The sequence below is a fragment of the Fukomys damarensis genome, unplaced genomic scaffold (genome assembly GCF_012274545.1).
Source record: "Fukomys damarensis isolate Sample0158 unplaced genomic scaffold, DMR_v1.0_HiC HiC_scaffold_22, whole genome shotgun sequence".
Classification (NCBI taxonomy): domain Eukaryota; kingdom Metazoa; phylum Chordata; class Mammalia; order Rodentia; family Bathyergidae; genus Fukomys; species Fukomys damarensis.
This window is the reverse complement of record NW_022900934.1, coordinates 15376197-15403971: the sequence shown is the minus strand read 5'-3', so window position 1 is coordinate 15403971 and position 27775 is coordinate 15376197. Positions and strand designations below refer to the sequence as shown.

The 27775-nt window shown below is 39.9% G+C and overlaps 1 pseudogene; it reads left to right on the top strand.

Moving 5' to 3' along the window:
- LOC104867202 lies at positions 1–27008 on the top strand (annotated as a pseudogene).
- The last annotated feature ends 767 nt before the right edge of the window (positions 27009–27775 follow it).

Here is a 27775-nt window from a genome sequence, read left to right as displayed (position 1 = left end):
ATGGGAATAGTGGTAGAACCCGTGTTAATGAGGTTGTTACGAAGTACATTTGTATTTGAATCCGTGCAGGTAAGTCCCCAGTACTTGGGAGTTTTATTGCTACTACTGTTACAAGGACCATCATTCAATCATTAAGTATTTGTGATGAGCCAGGGCCTGGGCTGATCGCCAGAGTTAAAATGAATGAGACATTTTGCCCTTGGTCTTATGGAGACAGATCCATAAACAGGAATTCATTGCGGTTTGAATATGACTTTGGACATACAGAGGACTGTGAATGTACAGAGAAAGAGGTTGATCTAAATTTTCAGAGATGAGCATGGTCAGAGATTCCAAGGAAGGTGACTTCCAAAATGAAACAGCAAGAGTGCCTTGGTATTGGCCAGAAGATGAGACTGGTGAAAGGCACTGTGTTTAGGCAGGAGGAGCAGCGTGTGCAAAGCCCTAGGACAGAGCAGACTTCCTGGGAATCCATAGGGATTTCAGGCTGGCTAGAGACAAGATTCTGAGAGGTGGTCTAGTTGATGTTTGAGAGTTAAACAGCTGGCCCTCTTAAAAATTTTCTTTGTCAGTTTTGGCAGTTTGGACTTTATTTTGAGGATAGAGGAAGCAGTCATTTTTTTTCAAAAATTAGTACATGTTTTTAGTACATACCGTTTACATTCCTTGTGTGGAGTTGGTACATGTACATAACACATTTTAATTCTTTTTTCATCCTCTTTTCCTCCCCTTCATCCATCTCTTGATCCCCTTCCCTTTAGGGAAAGAGCTATCTCTTCTTATTATCTCTTATTTTGTTCTTTATTTATAATTTGGGTTTCTCATATAAGACAAACCATGTGGTATTTAAGCTTGTATGTTTGATTTATCTTACTTAACATTATGGTCTCAAGGGTTTTAACCAGGAGGTGTTTGTGTGTGTTTCCCAAAAGATCAGATATTTTAGTTTCTCTCCCTTGGTCTCATCCCTCCTCCCATTTGTTTTTAACTTTGCAGCCATTCATTTATGCTGATTTTAAAAAGTTATTGAATATTGTTTTAGACTATTTTTCATTATTATAACAAAACATCTTAAAGCCAAGCAACTTTATAGAGAAGCAAGGATTATTTAGCTCACAGTATTGAAGATTCTAGGGCCCAGACCTGACAGTGGTCTTTTTTTGTTGTTGTTGTTGTTTTTAAGACAGGGTCTCACTATGTAGTTGAGACTGACCTGGAACTCACTATGTAGCCCAGGCTGGTCTCGAACTCAGCAATCCTCCTGCCTCAGCCTCCTGAATGCTGGGATTACAGGTGTGCACCACCATTCCCGGTGACAGTGGTTTTATTAGCAGACATAAGTGGCTTAGATCATCACACAACAACACACATGAGTCTTTTCTGATCTCTCTCCATCTCTTCCTTCTTCCTCCTCTTTCTCTTTATTTCTACAGTACTGGGGATTGTACCCAGAGCCTCACACATGCTAGACAAACACTATCACTGAGCTATCCCCTCACTCCGCTTTAATTAATATTTAAAAATTTGAAACAGGGTCATGCTAAGTTTTCCAGGCTGGCTTTGAACTTGGGGTTGTCTTGCCTCAGCCTCTAGAGTAGCTGAGATTGCAGGTGTGGGCCTCTATGCCTGGCTCAAAGCCACTAGTATTCAAAGCCGGGTGTAGTGGTGCAAACCTGTAATCCCAGCACTGTGGAAGGCTGAGGCAAGAAATTTACAAATTGGAGCCTAGCCTCTGCAATTTAGTGGCTTAGTGAAGCCCTGTTTCAAAATTTAGATAAAGGTTGGGAATGTAGCTCATTGCAAAGGCCCTGGGTTCAATCTCCAGTACCTTAACACAAACAAACACAGAAACAAACCAATGTGCCACCAGTATTCAGTCATGGATATTCTGTGAATATGACTTTATGTAATCCTAATCTCATCCCAAAGGCCCCACCTCTAAGCACCATATTCTGATTAAGTTTTCACCCTCTTAATACCTTACAGTGGAGATTGAATTATAACATATAAACTCTTGGAGGACATACTCAGACCATATCTGAACAATAGTTAGTATCTTTTGCGTGCCAGGCACTGTGTAGGTATGGTAGTAAGGAAACTGGCTCCTTATGGAGATCACAGACTAGTGAGGAAAGCATGCATCAAACAAGTGGTTGAAAGTGTAATAAGAGTTGTGAAAAGGGGCTCATCAAGGTGAATCCAACCTAGTTTGGAGGCTCAGGGAAAGTGTCCATAGAATGTTCTGAGGGAGTAGTAGGAGTTGATTGTATCTGGGGAAAAGAGATGAGGGAATCATATTCCAAACACATTCAGAATTACTGTACGTTTGTGGAGATGAAAGTTCACTACAACTGGAATTTAGAGATCAACACTGAAATACGTGTATCTAGAAGGAATTTTTTAAAAGGCCCAGATCATTCAGGCTATTGCATGACACATTCTTGGAAGAGCCATTCACTTAAGCTATTCCCAAAAGAAAAGGCCTGAGAAATCGGAGGGAACCAGGAGAGTGTAGTAATGAAGGGCAGGGGAAGAGGTCACCTTTGCTAGATGCTGCTGAGATGTCAAGTGAGCCAAGTTAGATTTAAAATATGTCCTCTGAACAAATAAGACAGGACACTAGGGACCTCAATGAGCAGATTTGGTGAAAAGGTGGAGGCGGAATCTATAATATCAGCAGCTTCCAAAGGTTCAATGTAATGTATCAGTGGGATGAAGTAAGAGTAGGATGTGTGAAAGACAAAGTGTAGGCAGCTCAAAGAAGTTTAGCTGTGAAGGGAGGGAGAAAGAAGGCTGGAGAGCAATTGAGGAATGAAGCTTGAGAGAGAGAGAGCTTAGATGCTATTGGCATAGAGCCAGTGTAAAGGAGAGACTAGGAAGATGCAGGAGCTGAAAACTGATAACACAACTTTCCTGAGAGGGTAGGAATGGATTAGCTTCACAGCTCAGGTCCTGTAATAGTCTAATTGCTACTTTTGGAGAAGTAGGGACAGAAGTAACTCTCAACAAAACCGCTATAATGCAACAAAAGATGTATGTTTATAAAGTCACGTGGTCAGCCAGGTATGGTGGCACGTGCCTATAATCTCAGCACTTATAGGAGGCTGAGCCAGGAGGATTGCAATGTTCAAGCCCAGCCTAGGCAATTTAGTGACCTAGAAGTCACATTTTCATTATTTATAGATGCTGAGTGTAGTGGCACATCCCTATACATGGGAGGCTGAGGCATGAGTTTGAGGCCAACCTGGGCTACACAGAAAGATCCTGTCTAAAAAAAAAAAAAGAGCATTTATTATTGGCAGATAGCAGATATTCACTGAACCAGTGTTGTGTTTTCACCCTGATAAACCGTATTATGATTCCTGGTTTATGGGCTAGGAATCTAAGCTAAAAATGTTTACCCCAAGTCAGACTGTATGATTCCTGTATTTTGATTGTCTGAGCCCAGAGATTTTAGGCTTAATCACTACCTGGAAGATATAATTTTCTATCTATGATGTGATTATATGCTAAGAAAATTCAAGAGAATTAAGTTTAAAATATTTACATATAAGGTTAAGTTAACAAGCAGTTATAAGATAGAGAAAAAGCAATGGCTGCTTCCTTCTCCTCTTCCCCCCTACTCCTAATTACAGCTACTACCTTTCCCTTCTTCTAACTTCCTTTTTCCTCCTTCTCTTCTTCCTCTTCTTTTTTGGTGTCAGGAGGGCTTCAAACATGCTGAGTGTATGCTCTACCACTGAGTTAGGCCTTCCATGTCCAAAAAGTAATAATTTTATTTAAAAATTATTTTTGTTTTTTGTTTTTTTTTCTTTGAGACAGGGTCTCACTATGTGATTGAGACTGACCTGGAACTCACTATGTAGCCCAGGCTGGTCTTGAACTCACAGCGATCCTCCTGCCTCAGCCTCCCGAGTGCTGGGATTACAGTCATGCACCACCACAACTGGCCTAAAAAATTATTTTTATTAGTCCATGTTTGCAGTACATAATCATTGCATTCATCATGGGGAGTTGGTAAATGAACATAACACATCTTAATTCTTTTTACGTGTCCTTCCCCTCTCTCCAAAGCAATAGCTTTATGCAAGCAATAATAGTAAATGTAATTGTAGGAGAAATGACAATAGCAGCATGAAGACACTTAGAAATAAACTTAAAAATAAGTGTGCAATGCCTGGCCACCTACACTAACAGTTGCCTAAGGTTGAGAATGAGAGAACAGGATGGGTATTAGGATAAAGAGGAGGTAGTTTTTTTGTGCGGAGGTTAAAATATTAATACTAGAAAGGGGGAGGTAAAACGAGTGTCTGTGATAAGACATTGTGAGAAAGTATGGAAAGATACTGACTGTGATGATTTTATAATATTGAAAAACTGAAAACAGATTGGTTAAATTATGGTGCAGCCCAGTTACTAACAATAGAAATATTGTTTTGTTAAATTAAGCATGTTAACTTTGTTAAAGATAATAAAATTATGATTTTATAGGAAAATGTCCTCTTTAAAAAATGCCAGCTGGAAATATACTCAGTGTTGAGATAGATGTCTAGCCCACCATAAAATATTTCCATAGACCTACAAAGCGATAGATAGATACACACTGATAACACACATGCGCGTACACAAAAAGCAAACGTAGCAAAATGTTAGTTGTCACTACATCTAGGAGGTGGGTTTACTGGTGTTTATCATCTTGTCTTTGGTGATCTATACATTTAAAAATTTCATAGCAAATATATTTTAATTTATGTCTATCATCTATTTTTAAAAATAGATAAAAATAATTTTTGGAAAGTTTTGGTATGATTATCCAGATGCAGTCTCACAAACTTGTTCTCTGTCTTTTTCTTTGTACTTTATTGTTTGTAAAATTTGTGCAATAAGCATCCATATTACTTTTTTATGTGTATTTTATATTCAGAATAAAATTAAGCTGTTCCAAAAAGCTAAAAAAAATTATGATGCAGCCATCTGATGAATACTTCAACCATTAAAAAAAGAATTAGGTGAGAACTATATATAGTAGAAAGATTTTTGCTTCATATGGTTTATATGTTAAGTGTAAAAGACAGATTATAGTACAGTATGTTCCTATTTTTAAGTGTGCATGTACATATCTATATGAAGAAATGCCTGGAGATATTTGTTCATAACCATGGGGGAGGGTGTCGAGATAGGTCTTGCCATATAGCCTAGGCTGGCCTTGAGCACATGGTGATCCTTCTACCTCAGCCTCCCAAGGTACAGGATTACAAGCGTGTCCCACCATGCCTGGCTTCATAACCATTTTTAAGCATACAATTTAGCAGTAGTATCTATATTTGCATTATTGTACAGCCAATCTCCAGAACTTTTTCATCTTGTAAAACTAAAACTTTATACTTGTGAAACAATCTGTTTTCCCTCCCTAGCTCCTGGCATCCACCACCTACTTTTTTTTTCAGTATTGGGGATTGAACCCAGGACCTCAGGCATGTCAGACCACTGAGCTACATGCCCAGCTTTTTGGGTTGTTTTTTGTTTATTTGTTTGTACTGGGGATCGAACTCGAGACCTTGCTTGTGTGAGTCAGGCAGTGGCACCACTGAGCTAATTCCCTGGCCCTTTTTTGGGTGTTTTTTTGAGACAGATTCTCACTAAGTCGCCCAAATTCAGTTCAAACTTGGGATTCTCTTGCCTCAGCCTCCCCAAGTAGCTGGGTTTCTAAGTGTGCACCACCACATTTTATTTATCCATTTGTCATTGCTGCATATTTGGGTTGCTTTTATCTTTTGGTGTTGTGAATAATGGTCCTGTAAAATATGTTTATTAGAAAGGTAAGCTCTTTATGCCTATGTTGTAAGATCATAAATAAGTGTTTATTCTTTTCCTCAGTGCTTTCTTTTCCTTTTCTCTTTTGTTTTTGTTTTTCTTGTGATACCAGGGATCCAACTCAGGTCCTTACACATGCGAGGCAGGCAGCAGAACTACTTACTGAGCTAAATCCCCAGCCCCTCACTGCTTATTTAAAAGATGAGCATAAATTGCTTTCATAATCAGAAAAAGCAGTCAAGATACAGTGGTACCTCCATTCACAAATGCTTTAGTTTTGGGCTGGGGATTTAGCTCAGTGGTTCCTCTGCCTGCTTTGCAAGCTCAAGGCAGAGTTCAATCCCCCGTACCAAAAAACAAACAAACAAAAAACCCCAAAACACAAATGCTTTAGTTTTTAAACAGTTTGGTTTACAAACAGAAGTATATGGCAAAATTTTATTTTTGTTTGAAATTTGTATTGGGTGATGAACATGGCCATCATTTCTAAAATCATAGGACAAATTAAGTTAGTAAACAGAGTTACCACTGTATATCCTATGCAGGGGGATGGGCAGCCAGAATGGAATGGAGGGGCAGATTAGAGAGACATTTCAGGAGAGTCAACAGGACTTCACAGCTTAAGAGGTGTGGAAGAGGAAGCCTTCCTGGCATTTGGTAGGAGGGGCTCCAATCCTGCTGTGGCTAGACTAGGAAAGAAGGGAAGAAATAAGGCTGAGAGCCGTGAGTTCTTGTTCAGCAGTTTGTAGTTTTTCCAGAAGGGTGAGAAAGCCACTGAAAGAAGAAGAAATGAGGCTGGGAGTATAGCTCAGTGTTAGAGCGTTCTCTTAGCATAATGGAGGCCCTGAATGGGATCAACACTACCAAAAAGAAAAAAGGAAATGACATCAGATTTATGTAAAGAAAGATTACCTAGTAGAAGATTGAAATGAGCGCTCTCTCTCACCTTGTATAAAAGTCAACTCAAAATGAACCAGAGACCTTAATGTAAGACCTGAAAATACTAGAGGAAAATACTTCAAGATACTGGTACAGACAATGATTTTCTGAATAGGACTCCAAAAGCATAGAAAACAAAAGCAAAAATTGAAAGTGGGATTGCGTCAAACTAAAACATCCTGTACAGCAAAGGAAACAATCAACAGAGCAAAGAAAAGGCAAATGTACAGAATGGTAGAAAATATTTGCCAGATATTCATGGCTGATAGGTTAATAATATCTAGAATAGGATATATATATATATATATAAGACTGAGGGAAGAGGATCACTGTGAGTTTGAGACCAGCTTGGGCTGCATAGTTTAAGGCCAGCCTGAACTATGTAGTGAGACCCTGTTAAAAAAAAAAAAAATCTCAAATATATAAAGAACCTGAAAAACATAGCAAAAATACAAGAAATCCAATTAAAAATTGGCAAATGATGGCCAGGGATTTGGCTTAGTGGTTCTGCCACCTGCCTAGCAAGCACAAGATCCTGAGTTCAATCCCTGTTACCAAAAAAATAAAAAATAAAAAAAATTGGCAAATGATGTAAATAAACACTTCTTTAATACATACAAATGACCGATAAATATGCAAAATGCCCAGCCTTCAGGGAAATGCATATTAAAACTACAGGAGATACCACCTCACCCCAGTTAGAATGGTTATTATTTTAAAGAAAGGAGCCTTTAGGGCCGGGGATTTAGCTCAGTGGTTCTGCCACCTGCCTTGCAAGCACAAGGACCTGAGTTCTATCTCTGTTACCCCCGCCAAATAAAAGGAGCCCTTATGTCTTTTTTTTTTTTTTTTTTTTTTTTTTTTTTTTAGCCCTTATATCTTAATGAATATAGCCACTGTGGCTAGCCACTATAGAAAATAGTATAGAGTTCCTCAGTGAGCTAAAAATAGAACTACCATATCCCATTCTTTATCCTAAGAAAATACATTTATTATACAAAGGAGATTCCTGCATACCCATGTTTGTTATAGCACTATTCACAACAGCCAAGATGTGAAATCAATCTAGGTGCCTTTCAACAGGTAATTGGATAAAGAAAATACTGTGTATATGTATACCACCGAATATTAGACATAAAAGTGAAATCCTGCCATTTGCAGCACAGTAGATGAAACTGGAGGGTATCATGTTAAGTGAAATAAGCCAGATATGGAAAGAAAAATATTACATGTTCTTTTTTTTATTTTTTTGCTTCGGTACCAGGGATTGAACTCGACCTGGCACTTTCGAGGCAGGTAGCGGAACCACTGAGCTACATTACATCCCTGGCACTACATGTTCTGCCTTCTATGTGGAAACTAAAATGAAAAAACAAAAAGTCCACCTGAAAGTAGAATAGTGATTACTAGGGACTGGGAAGGATGCTGATGGCATGAAGGGGTCGAAGAGGGGTAAATGGACATGATCGATGTAAGTTATATGCATGTATGGAAATATCACAGTGAGTCTGTCTCATGAGTCTTTGACATTAATATTTATTAATAATGAAAAGAGATTTTAAATAAAAAATTGCAAGCATGAGAAGGGAAGGAGGAGGAGAATAATTTTCCATTTAGTGGAGGAGTTACCTGGTTTTTTTTTTGTTTGTCTTTTGGTACCAGGGATTGAACTCAGGTCTTTGAACTTGTGAGGCAGGTGGTGGAACCACTGAGCTAAATTCCAGGCCCACCTGTTTTTTTGTTTTTTGGTACTAGGGATCGAACTCAGGACCTTGTGTTTGCGAGGCAGGCATGGTGCCATTGAGCTAAATCCCCAGCCCCCACCTGTTTGTTTTTTTTTGTTTTTTGGAGATGGGGTCTTGCTGTGTAGTTGAGGCTGGCCTTGAACTCCTGGCAACCCTCTTGCCTCAGCCTCCTGACTCCTGGCAATCGTCTTGCCTCAGCCTCCTTGGTGCTGGGATTATAAGCGTGCATCACCATGTCCAGTTTCTCTTTCTTTCTTCCTTTCTTCCTTTCTTTCTTGTGTTTTGAGATGGAGTCTCACTATGTAGTTTAGGCTGGACTTGGATTCACTATGTAGTTCAGGGTAGCCTTGAACTTGCAGCAGTCTTCCTGCCACAATCTCCTAAGTGCTGCCACTACACCCAGCCTTCATCACCTTTTTAAATGAAAGAACTAAAAAAAGAAAGGTGAAAAAAAGTGCATCTTATAGAATAAGAACAAGCTTTTTTTTGGTAAAACTTCTATTTCTGTTCTCTCTCTGTGTTTGAGCCATGACATAGAATTTCTTAGCTGGACACAGACTTGTAATGCTAGCTACTCTGGAGGCTGAGGCAGCGAGATCATAAATTGGAGGCCATGCTGGGCAATTTAGTGAGACCCTGTCTCAAAATAAAATTTTTGAAAGGGCTGGGGTTGTAACTTATTGCAGAGGTCTTAGATTTAAACTCTAGTGCTTAAAAAAAAAAAAAAAAAAAGAAGACTGGGGATGTTTGCTTAGTGGTAGAGAATTTGCCTAATATGTGTGAAGCCCTGGGTTCAGTCTCCAGTACTGCAAAAAGAAAGATACAGAGCTGGGCATGGTAGTGTATACCTGTAATCCTAGCACTCTGAGAGGCTGAGGTAGGAAGATTGAAAGTTTGAGCCCAGCTTGGGCAATTTAGTGACTTACTAAGACCCTGTCTCAAAATAAAGTATAAAATAAAATAAAGAGCTGGTGATGTAGCTTGGTGCAAAGGCTCTGGGTTCAATGCCCAGTAATACTCTCCTACATGTGTGTATGTTCATATGTATATATGTGTATATGTATTCTCTTTCCTGTGGTCAAACCATATTCTAGTATTCCAATAACCATTCTGATTTATTTATTTATTTTATTTTTTTTTTATTTTTTTTTTTATTTTTGGTACAGGATCGAACTCTGGTCCTTGTACTTGCGAGGCAGGTGGCGGAACCACTGAGCCAAATCCTCAGCCCAACCATTCTGTTTTTGTTTTTTGTTTTTTTGTTTTTGTTTTGTTTTTTTGTTTTATGTAGTTGAGACTGACCCAGAACTCACTAGCCCAGGCTGGTCTCGAACTCACAGCGATCCTCCTGTCTCAGCCTCCCAAGTGCTGGGATTACAGGTGTGCGCCACCACGCCCACCCCTGTTTTTGTTTTTTGAGACAGGGTCTTGCTGTGTAGTTCAGGCTGGCCTTGAACCCACTCTGTAGCCCAGGCCTCAAACTCACAGTAGTCCTCCTGCCTCAGCCTCCTCAGTGCTGGGATTGCAGGAGTGTGCCACCATGCCTGGTAATGAGCATTCTGAAGTGTAGCAAATTTCTCAGCTGAGGATTCAGTTGTGTTTGAATTGTTCCTTATAAAATAGCACAGTATATTGATGCGTTTATAAAGTTGTATGGTGTATCGATATATGGTTTGTGGTATATTGAAACATTTAGAGTTGAGAGTCTTTTTGGGTGACTGTTAAAAAAGGTACATTACTGGATGGAAATGTAATTCAGTGGTAAAGTGTTTACCTAGCATGTGCAAGGTCCTGGATTTAATCCTTAGTACTGAAGAAAAGAAAAGAAAGCAAGCCACTATCTTCAGTGACCTAATCCTCTAGTATTCAAGTTGAATTAGATGCATGAAGAATGTCACTACTCACCATGGATTTTCACATCTATTGATACTTTTTGATTCTCTGCTTATACCTGAGGTAGAGTAAATGACTCTAACCATGATCAAGAAGCATTGTGGGTCCTCATCAGTATTTATTGGGAAGAGAAAAGAAGGGACTGGGCAGGAATGAATGTGAGAAACGAAGTCAGCCCTTTGACTGGCATCTGGTGGAGGAGCCAGATGTTCCATGTTCCTGATAGTAGCAATCATAATCCTAATATTGTTTCCATCCTATTCAGGTTTAGCTTAGGACATGAGCAAGTAGGATATTTAGTGACACTTGCAATAAGGGACCAGGAAATAGAGACTACAGTGCGCAGTTAACATTTTAAATCTGTAGAGACAGGTTTGGAGAATGTCAGTTGCTCCAAAGTATACATAAGTGGGGGTGCCAAATTTCAAGGCTTTACTGTGTACTGGAATAAGTACTATGTACTGAATTAAATTCCCAAGCTTCTTCATAATAGCGTCTACTTCATAAGGTTGTTCAGATTGAATGTGTCATTAATTAAAGCACTTAACCCAAGGTAAGAGCCATTGTTTCTGAATGTCACTATACAGTGAAGCTTCCTTCTGTTACCCTGTGCTCTCCTTGACTTTGCTTCTATATGGCCTGGTTTTTGTTTTTTTCAGTGCTGGAAATTGAATCTAGGGCCTCACATATGCTAGGCAAATGGTCTATAACTGAGCTACATCCCTAGCCTCACATCTCCTTATTGAAAACATGGGTAGGGCATTTAGCTCAGTGGTTCTGCCGCCTGCCTTGAAAACATGGGTAGCGGTCTCCTTTGGTTTGAGATGATTAACAACTACAGGATGTTAGAGATTAGCATCTGGTTATGGCTCTGAGAATGAGAGTATGGGGAGATATGCAGTACAGGCCAGTGATGACAACCTTATGGATGAAGAAACTGCATAAAATGTTTGCTCATAAAGCCCTCATTTTTTGATTCTCAATTGCATTTTTGCCTGGTGTGGTGGCACACGGTTGTAATCCCAGCACTCTGGAGGCTGAGGCAGGAGGATCGCTGTGAGTTCGAGACCAGCCTGGGCTACATAGTGAGTTCCAGGTCAGTCTCAACTACATAGTGAGACCCTGTCTCAAAAAAACAAAACAAAACAAAAAAATTGCATTTTTATCTTTTATCAAAGTAATATATAAACTTTTTCTTTGTTTTTTTTTTTGTAACAGTGATTGAACTCGGGACCTTGCACTTGTGAGGCAGGCAGCGGACCACTGAGCTAAATCCCTGGCCCAGAAACTTTTTCTGTTATTAATGATGCCAAAGATTGAACCCAGGGTCTCACACATGCTGGGCATGGCTCTACTGCTGAGCTACAGCACCAGTTCAGTAATACTTCCTTAGTTCTGTGATTTAGCGTTCTCTTTCTAGCGAAAGTGTCATGTACATATGCCATGTAAGTTTTCATAATACTTTAATATATTTAGTTGTACATGTAGCAGAGGTGGGTGATGGTGGTGTTTTGTTTGTTTGTAGTGCTAGGGCTGAAACCCAGGGCCTTGTGCATGCTAGGCAAATACTTTACCTCTAAGCCCTTTCCCCCTTTTAAATGATTCTCCATAGGTGATGTACTTTTAAGATTAGACTTACATTTTTTATTTGAATATTTATCTTAAAGCTTAGCATTCTACTGTTTACTGATTATATTTTGTTTGTTTTTTTGTTTGTTTGTTTTTGTTTTTTGAGACAGGGTCTCACTATGTAGTTGAGACTGACCTGAAATTCACTATATGGCCCAAGCTGGTCTCGAACTCACAGCGATCCTCCTGCCTCAGCCTCCTGAGTGCTGGGTTTACAGGCATGTGCCACCATGCCCGGCTTACTGGCTTACTGATTGTATTTTGCTATCTAATATGTGTGTGTGTGTGTGTGTGTGTGTGTGTGTGTGTGTTATTGTAAATTAGTTCATCTGAAGCAGAATATCTGTTTCTTTGTGGCTTTTAAGTTAGGAACTGAGGCATTGGATCTTTTCAGTGTAGGTAATGTATTGAAGCTAAAAGCATCATGATTGGAAGTAACAGAATCCTTTGTTTTTGTTTTTGTCTTTTTTAAATTTTAAGATAGGGTCTCTTTAGTCAGTTTAGACTCCTTTAACTCACTATGTAGTCCAGACTGGCCTTGAACTTGAGGTGATCCTCCTGCTTTAGCCTCCTGAGTGCTGGGATTACTGGCATGCACCACCATGCCTGGCAGAAATAACAGAATCTTAATATTTTAGATATTTCTAGGAAAGCTAGTAAGATGCATAGTTTCCTATGGCCTCATGGTCCTTGTTCTCTGTTAGCTAGTCCATGGAAAGTGTTAGAATTCACTTGTATAATGGGAAGAATCAGAACTTGGGTTTCATGAAGCTCATGGTAACCTTGTGCAATTATCCGAGTCTAGGGTCCTGTATCACTAAAATGGCTCATGAAGGTCATTTGAAAGTTAGCCATGTCAGGGTTTGATGGCACAGACCTCTAATCCCAGCATTTGGGATGCTCAGACAGGAGCATGGTGAGTTTGAGGTCACCTTGAGCTACATAGTGAGTTCAAGGCCAGCTTGGACTAAAAAAAAGAAGCTGTCTCATGAAAAGAAGAAAGAAAAGTTAGTTATTGTAAGCAGGGCTCAGAAGTGCCCTACTGTAGTCCTAAGATCCTAGTACTTGGGGACTGAGGTGGGAGGATTGCTTGAGCTCCAGCTTGAGACCAGCCTGAGAGCTGGGGATTTAGTTCAGTGGTTCTGCTGCCTGCCTTGCAAATGCAAGGACCCAAGTTCTATCCCCGGTACCAAAACAAAAAAGAGACCAGCCTGAGAAACATGGTAAGACCCTGTCTCTTTAGCATTATAAAACTTGGTCACTAGAAGAGACTTAATAAATGTGACTGATCTTATTTTCTCCTACTCATGATTTCCATAAATCCGCATTTTTGTGCTATGTATGACCAAAATTCCTTTTACAAAAAGCTGGTGGTCTAATATTAATCTTCAATATCTGTTAAACATTATATGATTCTTTTGCTTTCTATATACAAAATCTTTTTGTGTTCTTTTGGATGTTCTATGTGGCACCTGTATTTTCTAAACCAAAAATTGGGACCTATGGTGTGATAAATATTTTACACTTAGTTCAAGAGAACAGAATATTTTTAAGGAAGTAGTGCAGTCTCAGGGAGATTAAGATGTGCTTTTATTTATGTAGGAGGAGGCAATCCAAGGTCATGTCTAGGCATGAGGCACCAGAGACCTCTGGATGTGAATTCACATCTTGGCCTCGGTACTGTCTGTTTTCACACACAAGCTACTTAACATTTCTGAGCTTCAGAGTGTAGTTTCTCCATTTGTAAAATGTATGTAATCAGAGTTCCTTGTTTTTCTTGAGGATTGCATGAAATAAAAAGCTCAGCACTCTCTTGGCAGGTGGAAAGTACCCGACGTAAGTGTTAGCTGCTGTATTTATTATGAGTCCTTTGAAATATGTATAATGATTCATTAACTTTTTTCCCTAAAGCCTGTGCAAAAGGTTCTTTTAAAATAGCTCATTATTTGGAAACTTACTGTACAGTAACTACTTTATGGAAAAGGCACAGCACTATTTTGAAGACTCCATGCCCTACCTTGCAAGCACATTAGGAAGACCCGAGCTTCTCAAAATATTTGAATAACTATTAGCACCTTTTCTATTGCTTCTGAAGTGATCTTTCTGTCATACGGATATTTTTTGACTTATAGAAGTCATACTTATACTAGAGGTAGGACAGACTTCAAGGTTAACTTAGTCCACGATTGTAGGCTTCTTTCCTTAGCTTCTCTTGGTTATACCCTCTTCAGAATATTGGTTTCCCGCCACCTGCCTCACAAGTGCAAGGGCCCGAGTTCGATCCCCAGTACCAATAAACCAAAAACAAAACAAAACAGATTATTGGTTTCATTCTTAGGCTAGTGGCAGAATTCTGGTGGTAGCAGTACAAGGTCCCAGATGTATGTGTGGTATCTACCTAAGGAATAAGAGCACAAGGATCATCTCTTCTACTTTTTTCATTTATTTTTTGAGACAGGGTCTCACGACGTAGTTGAGATTGACCTGGAACTCACTATGTAGTCCAGGCTGGTCTCGAACCCACAGCGATCCTCCTGCCTCAGCCTCCCAAGTGCTGGTATTACAGGCGTGCGCCACCACGTGGGGAGGAAACTAACCCTAGAATCTCATTGGCCTGAACTGGGTCGTATGCCCATTCCTAAACCAATTCCCGTCTCTAGGACAATGCTATGTCCTGACTAGCTTCAGGCTGGTTCTTAAGTCATTTAGATAAAATGATTTAGACCAATCAGAAATGGAATTGTGTTCTGTTAGGAAGTATTCTTTCTCCTTCTCTTCCCCTCCTCCCTTCTTACCTCTCTTTACTTATTAATACCGAGGATTGAATCCAGGGCCTCCCTAAGGATGTTTTCTACCACTGAGCTGCATTCCCCAACCATTTTTATTTTTTGAGATAGGGTCTCACTATGTACTTCAGGCTGACCCTTGAAGTCCCTGTATAGCCCAGGCTGGCCTCAAATTTGTGGCAGTCCTCCGGTCTCAGCCTCTTGAGTGCTGGGATTATAGGTTTACGCCACCACGCCTGGCTTGTAGAGACTTCTGTGGTCATGCTGTGCTTCAGAGTACCAGGATGATGCATGTTTGGTTTTGGGGATTTGACTAAAGTTGCCACCTGGACACTAGATTGCCTAGATTTAAGTTCTTACTCTGCCATTTATTAGTTGTATGACCTCAGTTACTTGCTCTCACTATGGCTCAGATTGCTTATTTGTAAAACTATGATCACAGTTGTATGTGGATTTTTGAGAACTAACAGACTTAGTATATGTAGAGTGTTTAGAACAGTGCCCGGCAGATATTAACCACATTCTAAGTGTTTGTCATGATGATAATGATGATGATCAATGAGCCAGCTGGGTTGGTTTCCAAGCCCATTTATTTTAGTTTAACTTGTTGTTGTAATTATATGATAACTAAACACTATATAACTGATGTGAAGACAAGGAGGAAAAAAGGATAGCTTTTTTAAAAAAATAAGTTGAATATGTTTGAAAGACCCGATAAAGGCAAATGGCTAAAGAAAAGTTCTGTGTCATCACTTCTTGGCCTTTTGGCAGAGATCAAGTATAAAAAAAAAGTACTTGTGGTCAGGTATGGAGACCTGATGACATAGCAAGACCTTCTCTCAAAAAAAGAAGAAAAGGGATAAAGTAAAATAAAATTTATTTTTAAAAAATCTTGTTAAATTAGAGCTGGAAGAGACCTCTGAAAAAGTTAGAGGCCAGGCATAGTGGCATATGCCTGTAATCCCAGAACTCAGAAGGCTGAGGCAGGAGGGGTGCCATGAGTTTGAGGCCAGCCTGCACTACAGAGGGAGTTTAAGGTCAGCCTGAACTACGTAGTGATGACCCTGTTTGAAAAAAAAAAAAAAAAGAGGTTAAAGAATAAAATCAACATTTAAAGTCCATTTATGTATCTTTCCAGTACAAACTAGAAATCATAGATGTGTGTCTCAGATGTGGTTCATGCAGGAACTGTCATTATTAGGATTTATTCTCCAAGAAAAGGCATCGGTCTCTTATAAAGTATTTGGCAAATGATTTTTCTTTCTAGAGCATTTTTTTTTCTGGTACCAGAGATCGAACTCAGGACCTTGCTCTGCAAGGCAAGTGCAGAGCTACTGAGCTAAATCCCCGGCCTAGAGCATCTTGGTATGTCATCTAGGCTGGCCTTAAATTCATTATGTAGCCTAGGCTGGCTTTGAACTCACAGGGATCCTACTGCCTTCACTCTGCAAGTGCTAAGATTACAGGCATGTGCCACGACACCCAGCTTATGTATGTGCAGTACCTTTTTTTGTAGTATTGGGAACTGACCCCAATGCATTTGCTCTGAGCTACATCCCAGCCCTTTTTTCATTTTTATATTCTGAGACAAAGTCTTGCTAAATTGCTAAATTACCCAGGCTGGGCTTGAATTTATTTGTAATTCTCCTGCCTCAGTCTCCCAGTACTGGGATTATAGGTATGCATCATTGTGATTAGCTCATGAATTTTCATTTTGAGATATTCTTTGTCTCATGGTGCCTGGGATCAAACCCAGCGGGGCTCTACCACCTTTATTACAACATCATTGCAGCTGAAGACTTAGCTCTGTGGTTCTGCTGCCTGCCTCGCAAGCACAAGGTCCGAAGTTCGATCCCCAGTACCAAAAACAAACAAACAAAAAAACCCACAAGAAAAGTGTCATTGCAAAGTCACATGAGTTGACATATGCAAGTGCAAAGAACAACTGAAGCACCACTGCTACTGCCTTCACCGTTAATGCCACCTTTGTGTAGCTTAAGAGAGCTGAGTTTGGTGACTGTGGCTCTAACTTGGAGGGAGACCTTGGACACCCCCAAGATGGTTTCTTTATCTAAAAACTGGGAATAATAATAGCATCTTATATCACACAAAGCAGTGAAATCATGCATATAGATGTGTTCTGGATTAATTAACCTTAACCACAGGTTTTAAGAGTGGAATTCTGGTCTGGAGGGACCCTGTTTCTGTAGTTTTGGAAGTCTAGCCAGTTTCTCCAACCTCTCATTCTGCAATTTCATGATATTCATCCCTAGAATCTTTTGTCCACCTGGTACATAAACATTATAGCAATAATGTAATCTTCGTTTCCATTTATAAAATGTTTCTTGAGCATGAAAACCATTTTATTTTATATAGCTCATCCATATATACAATGGAGTTGGAATACTTCTCAACTAAGTTGAGGAAGGGATAAAAACTGCCCTTGCCTGAGGATTAGGGTTGGAAAAATTTTATAGGAGAATCTGTTTTGTCATCTTTGAAATATAAACACTATCTTTGTCTAGATTTTTCTCATAATAATTTATTCCTACTGAAAGCTGTTTAATCTACAGATTACTAAGCTACTTTCCCAAAGGCACAATGTCTCTAGAAAATTAACTGAACACTTAAGTTTTAAACACTTTTCTTTATCCTCAGTGCTGCAGAGAATTCTAAATATGCAGAACATTGGTCCAAACCACACACAGACTCACCCATCTGAGATAAGAGTTAGGTACTGTGGGAAGAGAAATAGGGTGCCCTGACATTTAGAGTACATTTCTGCAGTGTTTGGATAGGACAGTCAGCTGCCGCATTCCCTGAGTTTGAGAGTGGCATTAACCAAGGTCAAAAAGTCAGTGCCCTACACTGAAATTCTCAGGGGTTTTAAAACTTAAAAAAAAAAAAGTTTTAATTAAAATTCAAATTACTATTTGTCATTGAGTTTGTTTGTTTGTTTGTTTTTGGTACTGGCAACGATGGAACTCGGGCCCTTGTGCTTGTGAGGCAGACAGCAGAACCGCTGAGCCAAACCCCCAGCACTTGCCATTTAGGTTTGACTTTTTAAATTTTTGGTTTTGTTATTTCAGATAGTAAAAATTCAGGCTTCCTAGCATTTGTGATTTATATCATCTTGTACTTTCATAAACTTTTTATTCAAACAAACTAAACACTGACTCTGTACCCTTAAATAAAGAAAACAAATAAATACTAAATTCATCTTAAAAAGAACAATTTCCTAGTGTTACTGTTTAGCCCCAATAAAACTTTAATTTTTTTCCATAGACTGTTCTATTTAAATATTTTATGGTCTCATTTTTAAATTCTTTTTTCCTGAGATATTTTGTTGATAATTTGTTTTCAAAGGATCTGGCACAAATCAAATCTCTAGTTCTTACCTACCCAGTGTTGTACTAGAAGATGTGTTACTTTTAATCTAAATTTCTGTTTGGGGCTGGTAAGGTGGTGTACTCCTGTAATCCCAGAACTCAGGAGGCTGACACAGGAGGATTGCCACAAGTTTGAGGCCAGCCTGAACTACATAGCAAGACCCTCTCTCAAAAAAGGAAAACCAAAGAAACAAAACCTCATTTTAATCCTTAATTTCATTTTGTTGTCATTCAGTCTGTTTGGTTACATTGTAGCAGCAGCAAGACACACTTGCTGTGACTGGCCAACCATCCCATAGTTGCTGCAGCCTCTTTGCTGGTCTCCCTGCTTCTCTTCTTTGCCCTTTCTTATAAGATTTACATATATACACACATACAGACATATTACATACACTATAAATTTGTTCTCCACATAGCAGCCAGGGTGATCTATTGGTGGCAATACTAGATTCACATGCAGTTTTAATACATAATACAGAGGTTCTAAGTACCCCTTAGTCTCCCTTAATAATAATACTTTGCAAAGCTATAATCCCACATCACAACCAGGATATTGATATTGACACACTCCATCAATCTTGTTCAGATTATCATGTCATTCCAGCTTAAAGTATTTCAGTGGCTTTCTGTTCACTTGGATTAAAATCTGAACTCCTTCCAGATGATTGGTAGTGCATGCCTGTAATCCCAGCAATCAGGATGCCAAGGCAGAAGGATTGCCATGAGTTCAAGGCCAGGCAGGACTACATACTGAGTTCAAGGGTAGCCTGAACTACATAGCAAGATCCTGTCTCAGAAACCAAAAAAGATCAAGTCAAATCACATCAAATCAAATCCAAACTCCTTCCTAGGGCTCCCAAAGCCTTGTGGGACCCAGTTCCTGTCTGAGTTCTGTCTGTGCACTACCTTGCTTTTCTTGCTTACCAGTTTCTAGTTAGCCATAGTTTCTTTCTCTGAAACTCCATCCTCAGGCTGCTTACCCTGAGGCAAGCTGTGCCTGGAATGTTCTTCCATGTGTTTCAAATTCTGACATATCGTCCTTAGGTTTTAGTTCAAAGGTCATTTCCTCAAGGTACCTTGTCTGACCACTCTAATGTGGCCTTCTCCTCACTTCCTTTAATTTGTCTGTCCCTTACTCTGTTTTTCTTCATAGAATCTGCTACTGTCTGAGCTGGATGTAGTGGTGCATGCCTATAATCTCAGCCACTCTGGAGGGCGCTCCAGGAGGTTTGCAAATTCAAGTCCAGCCTAGGCAATTTTAGTGAGACTCTATCTTAAAATTAAATCTGGCCAGTTTGCTCTGTAACATATTCCCTGCCGTGATTTGTTGCCTCGCCAGCAATAGAGGACTATTGACTATGTACTGAAACCTCCACTGTAAGTCTTTCCTCTAAAAATAAAATAAAAGTGTAAAAGGGCTGGGGGTATACCTTAATAGTAGAGCGTTTGCCTCACATAGATGAGGCCCTGGGTTCAATCTCCAGTATTGTAAGGAATAAGAGGAAGAGCAAGAGGAGGAAGAGGAGAAGAAGAGGGGGAAGAAGAAATTTGCTATTCTCTGAAATTTTTCTCCATTGCTTTTTGTTCCATTGAGTAGAAGTTAAGTTGTTGTTTCTGTTCATTAGTTATCTCCAGTGCCTGGAACAGGATATGGCATGTAGTAGGCACTCAGTAAATATTTCCCAAATGACTGAACTTAAAGGATGAAGAAACTGAGTTTCAAAGTGACTCACTCACTTCCCTATGGCCACACAGCTGGAAAGTAGTAGAGGTACAACTAGAAACCCAGTCACAAAGGTCTTAAGGTAGAGTTAAGTTTGTCCTATCAAAGAGCAGACAGGACCATGAGCTGGGGATTAGAGGGTGACAGGGAGAGTGGCAGAGTTTCAGACTAGAGACATGGTCAAGGCCCAGGTGACCATGTCAGGTTTTGTAGACTGTGACAAGGTGTGTGGCTTTTATTCTAAGCACAGTGGGAATGACTGGCAGATTGTAAGCAAGGGAACTACTGGTCCTGCTGAGCTCATTGGAATTCTCAGGTTCTGGAACTAAAGTCTCAGTCTGGAATGATGCTTTTCTTTTATTCTTTGTCTCCCTTGCTCGTGTATACATTTCTTTTTTCTTTTGAAATGCTGGAGATGAAATGCAGCCCCTTGTATATGCTAGTCAAGTGCTGTGCCAATGAGCTACCTTCCTAGACCCTATATGCATTTCTATTGAGACCATTTAGGAAAAAGGACTGGCCCTGTCCCCTTCAGAATGGCACCCATTGGTCACATCACATTGGTCCTTTCAATCAGGAATTCAGGTGGGGTGATGGGTTAGCTTGTAGGGGAAGAAAGACAAAGCACATACTAGGTTTTGGATATGTTACTGGGGAGGTACTACATGGCATCTTAGATTTGTCCTTCATTGTGCCTTGGCCTGTAATGATCATGTAGCAACTGTAACTTGAAATTCATTGGGATCACTCTTGGTGACAAATGAACTGCTCTGTTTGGGACAAAGCCTTTGGATCAAGTTTTATTTGAGGCTGCATTAATAACAAGGGCATGTAGGCCAGGCATGGTGGCACATGCCTATAATCCCAGCACTTGAGAGAGAGGCTGAGGCAGGAGGATCACCATTAATTCAAAGCTAGCCTGTGATACATAGTGAGATCAAAACCAACAATAAAATAAAAAAGGCATGTTCTTAGCAATTGCAAAAGCCCAGATCAGAGAATAATTTCACCATATATGTTTTGTGAGAGACTGAGAAGCTTAGGAAAGTATGCAAGAAAAAAGGGCGTAGAGCCCTTGTCCTTAGGAGGTTAAAGTCTGTTTTAGGAAGATACCTACAAATTGCAAGATAATTGACACTATGAGGCAGTCTTGAATTGAGTTCCTGGGAGAAGGCACCCAAAGAGGACAGCTGAGTGATGGCTGAGTCTGGCAAGGCTACAGAGGGCCTGGTACTTGGCCAGCATCCTGAAGGATGGGTAGGATTAGAAGGGAGGGAGGAGAAGAACTATTATGGTAGGAATTCTTGGCCAAGAATGAAAATCTTCTTCCTTCTTCACTTAAAAAAAAAAAAAAAAAAAAAAAAAGTTCTGGTAGGGGAGAGAATAAGGTCAGGAGCTGTCTGAGGAAAAACAAAACAAAACAAAACAAAAACAGAGTGTCAGAGGCATAGGTAATATTTATCTGCCTGGAGCATATTCAAGAAGGAAGGTAGGGAGAGAGGATCTCATTGGAAGGAAACTGAAAATGACTCTGGGCTCAGAATTTCCAAGTGTTCTGCTCATAGTAATGAGTCAAGAGTGGAAAATGAGCTGGTACATGAGTGAGTGACTGTTTACTGAAGTATGACGATAATACAGTAGCTGTGACTTTAGTAGTGCCTTGTCTGTGCCAGACTTCCATTTATTAACTCATTTAATTCTTCTAACAGCTCTCTGAGACAGGTACTATTGTTATCCTTAAATTACAGATGGGGAACTGGGACACAAGAATGGAAAATAACCTGCATGATCTCACAAGCTCTAGGGTCAGTGGTGTTTTGTTTCATTTTTTTGAGACAAGTTCTTGCTATGTGATCCAAGTTGGTCTTGAATTCACTGTGAAGCCCAGGTTGGCCTCCTGCCTCAGCCTCCAAAGTTCTGGGATTATCTCACCCAGCTTTCATTTAATAAGAGACAGATGGACCCTCCTTACTAGCTTTTTATGGTGAAAAATTCATACATACAGAAAAAATTTAAGAAGAGTACAATGATGATCTGTATCGAACATCTAGATGAAACATACTTGTTAGTGATTTGCTTTCTATGCTTTTTCTGAGTGTATGTGTATGCATGCATGTTTTATTGTAGTACTGTACTTGAAAGTATGCTATGGATTTGGTAATTCACCCTGAAATAAAAGCACAGAGGCTGAGGATGTAGCTTAGTGGTAGAAAAAACTCCTGCCTAGCATGTGCAGGACCCTGGGTTTGATCTCAGCATTGTACAAAAATAAACAAAAGCAAAGTACCATTTTCCTTGTACATAACAGGTGCTTTCTGGGAAAACACATTGCCTGTAAAACCATGTGCAGATAAATACTTTGTTACATATTTAAAAAGAGTTAAAGTACTAGTCTTAGATAGTTATAATGAGGTTTTTCACTTCCGTAATATTTTGGTATTTGAAAGTTAAGCCGTCACCTCTATGGCCCCAACTTCACATAGTCCAGCTCTCCATCGACAGCATCCCCTTCCTCTGCATCCCCCCACCCCTGCCCTGATGAGGGGACACCGCTTGGTTAGCACCCAGAAGTCCAGGCAGGGCTGGGAAGAGGTTCAACTTTGCACGGCAACTGTGCCCTCCAGCCCTGACATAGGGTAAGGGACAATTTGTTTCTATAAAAGTGCCCATAAGTTGTTGGATGTTAAACATCTTGATCCCTACCTGCTCATTGCCCATTTAAATGAAGAGCCAATCAAGTAAGCAACCACCAAAAATGACCCCCTCTGTTCCCACATTTCTAAAAAGCCCTGTAGCTGACTGTGCCTGTTGTGTCATTGATTTAATGAGTCCCGTAATGAAGGAGATTAAAGTAAAAGAAAATATGTGCTCACAGAACCTGTAATAAATGATTCATTGCTGGGGTAATGAAAGTGGTAGAACTTATGTGTAGTGTTCCTTTTGTTATTCAGTTCTAGATTTGTGTATATATATTTGTTTATTCAATTAGCTCTACCACCACCACTTTGTTCCAGAAAGGCTATATAGCAGGTCTCAATTTATGTATCTCTCCATGAATTAAGTGTATCTCTCCATGAGTCTGAACCAATTAGGAAATATTTCTAATTCCTTTGTTTTTCCATGTGAAGGGACTTGAAGCAGATTCAGTGCCCACAAAAATTTGAATGTTTTTCCAGCTTTGTGTCTCCCTGTTTTGCTAGAGGTACGAGAGGTTTATCACAACTGTTCTATTCCCTGTACTACAGTGATCTCTTTTTGGTACCGGGGATCCAACTCGGGCCCTTGCACTTGCAAGACAGGCAGCGAAACCACTGAGCCAAATCCCCGGCCTACAGTGATCTCTTCACCTGTCTCTCTGTTGCCTATGAAAGTCTTTTTGTCACATTTATTTCACATACCATATTGTTTATGAATCTTCCTTGGAGCCTTATGTCAAGATCCAGTCTAACCCACAGCACATTCTCTATTGCCACGGTACCCACAGACTGCTTTTGATTCTGTGTTTCTGCTCTTTTCCACATATAGTTCAGTAATAATTTCCTGGCACCAATGTAGCAGGCCTTGTACAAAATCCTGTAAATATATACAGTAAATCCCTTATCTTAGATATCTGTTTACTTTATTTATTTTTTTACTAATTAGTCTCTTTTTCCTTGTATCCCCTATAGTACCTGGTACATTGCTTTGTAAGTAGTGATTCTTAGGTGTGTCTGAATTCAGTTTGGAATATAGGGAAGCAAACATACATTTCCAAGTCAGGCCTGAGTTCAAATCCTGCCACTGCTGCCATGCAACCTTGGATAATTCCTTAACTTCTCTGAACTCCAGGTTCCTTATCTGTAAAACATTTATAATAACACCCATTTACAAGATTATTGTGCAGTTTAAAGATGAATTGTATGAAGTGCCTGGTGGAGTTACTGCCACATAACAGGTACTCATGAAGTGGTAGTTATTGTAAGGGAGTCTTAAGTCATTCCTTTAGGTCACTTCAGTGAGGATTGGGAGCACTTAGGGTCTTAATTGTTTTAAAGGAAATGTTTACTTAGTCTTGGGACTTTGCCAAGAAACAGGCTCTGGGGAAGGTCTGGTCCAAGCCTGATTAACTGTTCCCTTTTTTAGAGTCGATGATCTGAGTCTGTTTTAGAACTACTTATATAATGTATACCACCTGTTATTTGTGTATTTTTAGTAGCGGGAATCGGATAATCCTAATCCTGTCTGTAAAAGAGCAAAGTGTTTACCAGGAGCAGAACTTTTTTCTTCACACTGACTCACACTGACTCATCCTTCTCATTTTCCTTCCTACTGCCTCATAACAACCTTGCAAGGGAGAGAATTTTTAGGAATTCAGTGGGGTTTTTCTTTTTTTTTTTACTTTCCAAAGTTGAAAGCTTGAAGGTGTCTCATCATTGATTTCATCTCAGGGAAGGCTAAAGGTTATCTATCCTGCCCTGGCGTGGCCATATGACCAAGGCTCTATAGCTGAACATCTCACATAGAATTTTGGACAAACCAATTCTTTTGGCTGAGAGGTTAATGAGTACCTGAATGTACATGTTAAGAGCAAATTCATCTTGCTCTATGTTGTCATCTTCAGCTCTCTTGAATCTATAAAATGTCCTCTTCTGAGATTGGAAACTCAAGCAGAATTAGAGCCAGATCTACGATGCCTTCACAGATGGATTTGAGATGGCAGACACAGAATTCAGGCAGCCTATTTGAGTCAACAAAAGGAGGAAGGTTTATAGATCAGAATGACTAATATCCTTATGCCTTCATTTGTCATTCATTGAGGGAGTATCTACTGATCATCTGTGAAATGCCACACGCTTTGGCTACGACAATGACTAATAGAGGCGTGGTGCCGCTGTCATGAACCTTATCATCTGAGGCACATTTCTGTGAATGCTAAGGGAACATAGTCTGCACATATGAGCATGTGCTTTTGCACATAGTTGAAGGAAGGAAGGAAAGCTTCTTGGAGGAAAAGGTACCTAAGCTAAGACTAATGAGGTAGGAATTAACTAGGACAGTGATGGCGAACCTTTTAGAGCTTTTAGTGATAACAAACAGCCAGCTGCATCATGTGTGCCATATGTTTGCCATCACTGAACTAGAAAAAAGGGGTTAGGGCAGGGCAGAGATGGCTGAATTATGTTCAAGTCTGAGAAAGGATGGTGCTCTTGATGCGAGGGAAAGAACTTGTTCTGGGAGCCGCTGAAAGAAATTCCAGTGTGATCAAAGGACAGTAAGGGGTAAGTTGGGCACAAGATAAATCGAGAGGCTAGCAGGGCCAGATCACAGGGCATTGTAGACCAGTTTGGTAATTAAACAATAAATTTTATTAGCCTAGGTAAATTTTACATGTGGTGAGATGTTCAGCACAGATGTATACATCCATATAGCCAACACCCCATTAAAAGTATGGATTTTTAGGTAGATTGAAAGAGTAATGGAAAGGAAGGACCCCCAGGCTTGATACTGACAGTGACCTAAGAACTGGGAAGGTGGCGCATGTCATGCTGCCACTTAACTGTTTCTTTTTTTGGGAAGGGGGGTTGGGGATTGAACTCAGGAGCTTGTAGGCAGGTGGTGGCACCACCAAGCTAAATCCCTGGCCCTTGCCACTTAACTATTTCAATCATTTAGCACATATCACCTAAAGAATGATATTTCAGTGTATCTCAGCTTCAGAACAGTACATCATCCCATCAACCCCCCTTTTCCCCACGCTGAGGTTCAAACCCAGGGCATTGCGTTAGCTACGCAAGTATCCTCCCACTGAGTTATACCCCAACCTCCCTTTTAATAAATTGTTTTTTAAAATAATTTTTAATGTAAAGAATACCATAAGTAAAAAAATTTTTCCATTTCCCCCAGATTCCCATTCTCATTTCATAGAAGTAATCATTATTAACAATTTCCTGGATTATCCTATGGAAATTGTGTGTATCTAAGCACAAATATAAGATCTATTAATTGCTTTCACATTTTGTAAATGAGATATTGTACATCCTGTTCTGCCACTAGTGTTCATATAGATACATTTTTTCTTTTTGGTACCAGAGATCGAACTTGGGACCTCCATATAGATAAATTTTATTCCTTTAAATTATTTGATGGTCATATGACTTACAAACCTTTTGGCTTCAAATAAGAGAAGCAGGCTTGAAAAAATGGTCAGAACAGTGCAGGCTTAGGGAACCATGAGCTTCTTTTAGCTGAAGTGGTCAGGCCAGTATGTTGCCATCACCACTCCAGGACACTATGGGGAATAAATTGTACTTGCACTGCTTCTCCGAGAGGTAGGCACCTTGCGTGTGGCCTGGGCCAGTTGTGTTGCTGGGCTCCATTTGGCCATAGCTCACCTCCCCAGCTATAGGGGGCCTCTGTGAGAGACCCTGCCAGCACTGGTTGGGGCGGGTCAGAGACTGACTTCAGAGATGGAGTCATTGCTTAAGGCCCGTTCCTGGGCCAGCTGCATGGGGTCAGAGGCTTCAGGGTGTCTACCCTACCTGAACTTCATCATGATTGAAGACTCCAGTGTAGGCAAGATGTGCCTGACCTACCACTTCCTTCTGCACCAGCCTTTTCCCCAGTGCACCAAGGCCACTGTTTGGGTAGATTTCTGAGAATGAGTGGTGGAGATGGATGAGAAGTACATCAAGATCCAGCTATGGGACACAGCAGGACAAGAGCATGGTACAGCATTACTTCTGAAATGTGCACGCTGTGGTCTTCGTATATGACATGACCAACGCAACTAGTTTTCACAGCATGTCATCTTGGATAAAGGAATGCAAACAGCATTTGCTAGTGAAAGACATACCATGGATTCTCACTGGAAATAAATGTGACTCGAGAAGTGTCATTCAGGTGGCAAAGACTTGGCACAAACATTTGCCCACACACAGCATGCCTTTGTTTGAATCCTCTGCTAAAAATTCCAGTCAGTGATAATGACCATGTGGAAGCTACATGTGGCTCCTAAGCAGAAGAGCCACAAACCATTAGTGCTTAATCAACCCGCTGAGAAGGAAATTGCCCTAGAACTGAAGCAAAGCCTGAAATGGTGTGCTGGTGCTAATGATACTAAATTATACCGACTAATTCTGACTAATGAGCATTTTTGAAATGTGACAGTGATGTCATAAGATTTAATTTCAAATATACTGTATCATCTTGATACTTTATTATTCAGTTTTTGCTGTGACAACACCAGAAAAGGGGTGATTTTCATTTGAGATTGGAAATGAAAGAAAGGATGAATCCAAACATCTGTCCACTGAGTGCTCAATAGAGGAGGCCTGAGAGCCTGATGGAAACGCTGAGAGTCAGCAGCTCTCCCTGCCCATGCTCCCACAATTGAGAGGGGCATTGTTTAGTAGGCACCTGTCGATCTAAGCTAGATTTGAAGATGGGTGAAGTGGCTTAATAAGGTGCTTTATTTTATTTATTTATTTTATTTTTTTATGAGACAGGTCTCACTATGTAGTCCAGGCTGGTTTTGAACTCACTATGTAGAACAGGTTGGCTTTAAACTCACTTGTATACATTTATATGAAGCTATTTACATAAATGGAATGTAAACAATACTCTTTAAGTGACACTTGTACATTCACTGATTCAGATAGTGTGTTATTCTTGATAACTTTAGAGGAAATTAATCCAAAAGATGATTGTACTTAAAATATTTTCAGAATGTGGGGAAACAAATTAAACATGTAATCTAATCTAGTTTAGGAGTTTTGTTTAATAATTATCGTGGTCCTCAATGGATAATTTAGTTATGAAAACAAAAACAGTTCTATTAAACTAAATGGAAGTAATAATTACAATAAATATTCAGTTATA